This window comes from Phaseolus vulgaris, chromosome 5 (assembly GCF_000499845.2).
Source record: "Phaseolus vulgaris cultivar G19833 chromosome 5, P. vulgaris v2.0, whole genome shotgun sequence".
Classification (NCBI taxonomy): Eukaryota; Viridiplantae; Streptophyta; class Magnoliopsida; order Fabales; family Fabaceae; genus Phaseolus; species Phaseolus vulgaris.
Genome location: NC_023755.2, coordinates 6,659,723 through 6,662,682, shown reverse-complemented (window position 1 = coordinate 6,662,682; position 2,960 = coordinate 6,659,723).

The following is a 2,960-nucleotide window of genomic DNA, read 5'->3' as shown; positions in this document are numbered from 1 at the left end:
CTTCTCACTAAACTCTATAAATAGAGAGGTCCTGGTACTTTACAAAGAGGTTGAAACGAAGGCAAATAATAAGGTACAAGACCAAAGCCTAAGTTGGCACATAACTTACAGAGATCGATGTTTGTTGTGCTTAGCAACTCCTTTGTGAGCTTTACTGTAAGATTTACCATGAGATGTTAAATATATCTTGTTAGGATTGGAAAGCAATGCAATATCTTTTGAGTTATTGTTAGTTATGAATTATTGTTTTCTTTAAGATTCAAGTTCTATTGGTTTTTCCCATTTTCTACAAATACTCTCTGTTATCTTCATATCATTAGTCTACTTAGTAAAATTTGATTAGTTGAACAAGAATTCTATGTAGTTTGTGTTTATAGAAGAACCAATGTAAAATATATATAATATAAAATCCTTATTCTCCTTAATCTCATTTGAATTGCATGTTATTAAATCTGCTATAACATAAGAATGAGAGTTTTATCAAACACTAAGGCTGTGTTTGGATTGGGGAGAGGATGTGTGAGGATTTAAGAGAGTGAATGTATGAAGATTTGAAAGAAAAGTAGGAAGAAAATGAAGTTTTTTGGATAGAGGTATATTTTGAGAGAAGAGTTTATTGAAGTTTGTGAGTGATGTGATGTGAGATAATTTTTAATATTTTTAAAATTTGTAAAATATAAGTTTACAAATTTACCCTTATCTTAAAAGATATTTAAATAATGAAATAAGAGGTATTTTTGTATAGATTTGAGTTAATTAAAATTTTGTAAATTATTTTCAGTAACATTGAATAATTATTTTTAAAAAATATGGAGTTATTTATAACATTACAAATTTACCCTTCTATTTAAAAAATTGTTGAAAAATTAAATTGATTTATTTATTTGTGAATTATAATTATTTTTAATTAAAGTATTATTTTTGGTACTGTGTAAGAATTAATTTAAGAAAAAATAGGAATTATGTGAAATTATCCAAACATATTTATGATTGTAAAAATTATTTAAAGTCTTATCTAAATAAAAATTTGTAATATATAAAATTTCTAGAATATTCAAAATCCTAAATATTTAATCTTCTATATAAAAAAAATCTGAAATATATAAAATTTTTAAAATATTCAAAAATTCAAAATAAATAGACATTCTAAATGATTTAATATCTTATTTAAATTAAAATCTAAAATATATAAAATTTCTAAAATATTCAAAATCCTAAATAAATACAAATCTAAATATTTAATGTCCTATTTAAATAAAAATATAAATTATTAAAATATTCAAAATACTAATAAATACAAAACTAAATATTTAATGTCCTATTTAAATAAAAATATGAAATATATAAAATTTTTAAAATATTCTAAATTTTAAATATTTAGTGTCGTATTTAAATATATAAATTCTTAAAATATTTAAAATTATAAACAAATACAAATCTTAAATATTTAATGTCCTATTTAAATAAAAATATGAAATATATAAAATTCTTAAAATATTCTAAATTTTATATAAATACAAATCTTAATTATCTAATGACCTATTTAAATAAAAATCTAAAATATATAAAATTATTAAAATATTTAAAATTCGAAATAAATACAAATTCTAAAATATTTAATATTGAATAAAAATTCGAAATAAATAAAATTCATAAATAATTCTGGTACACAACAAACATTGAGCAATCCAAACCACACACATGATTGATTATATCAATAATGGATCGATTATCCACCATTTTTATAAGCATAATCGATTAAGGTACATGAAATAATAAGGAGATAATTGATTATCCTAAAAAAACCACATATAATCGATTATGTTGTTAATCTAATCGATTATCCTATACTTTTAATTGTAAAATCGATTAGGTATGCTTTTGTATTGGTAAACAAAATCGATTATGGACAACAACAGAGGGCACCAAACATTATTAAACATTACCTCAACGAACTAGACAACACACTAAATATGGTTTTCTTTGTGCATGGAATCTCTGAACAACAACAGTGACACCACGCCACCATGCACATATGAATTTGAGGGCAAAAATGGAAACTTACACATGCCTACGTGTATTTCCTCTACTTTTTGTGCATCAACATGAGGAAGATATCTCACACCATCCACACCTTTCCTCTCTTTCAAATCACCGCAAATTGTTGGAACCAAACTCAAATGATCCCGCATTTCCATTGTCGAGCACGGTAAATATATGGATACAAACACAACGTAAGTTTTTAGAAATGTTTTTGATGGATCATTTATCATATTAAAAACTTACATCTATCATCACTCCATCTGACAACACAACTTTGTGAAAATTTTAATTTTTTTTAAAACATAATTCAATATTTTTCTTAGGTTTATTTACCTTTTTGGTCCTTACATTTTTTGTCAATATTCAATTTACTACAGTAGTTTTTAAAAAATCAAATTGGTCTCAAGATTTTTTAAAAAGTTCAATTTGTCCCCTTTTGTCAAGTTTCCACCAATGACGTTAAGTGCTGTTGATGTGACGCACACAATGACATTGGTTTGCACATGTAGACTGTGCAGTTTGAACACCTAGTATTATGACATTATTTGATATGCAATTTTTGTTTTTTATATTTTAACTTTTGGGCATAATGAAATTGGGGAAAGGAGATTAAGGGGGAAAGGAAACATGAAAATTACTATCGACGATGACGCACAACACCACTCTCCATCGACCCTCGATGCGCTTATCTGCGAAGAGTGTGACACCTTCGAGGAAGATTTGGATGCGAACGACGGTGAATGTGAGATCAACAACAAAGACCCAAACGGGAGAAAGTTGCAATCTTTGTCTTTGATTTTGCTGCAATCTTTGCCTTTGGTTTTGTTGCATAATGATCTTTGTCTTTTGGACCTTCAAGTAGGCTTTTGAATTTAAGATAAACCCTAAGATGACCTTCAAGTTGCCTTTTGAATTCA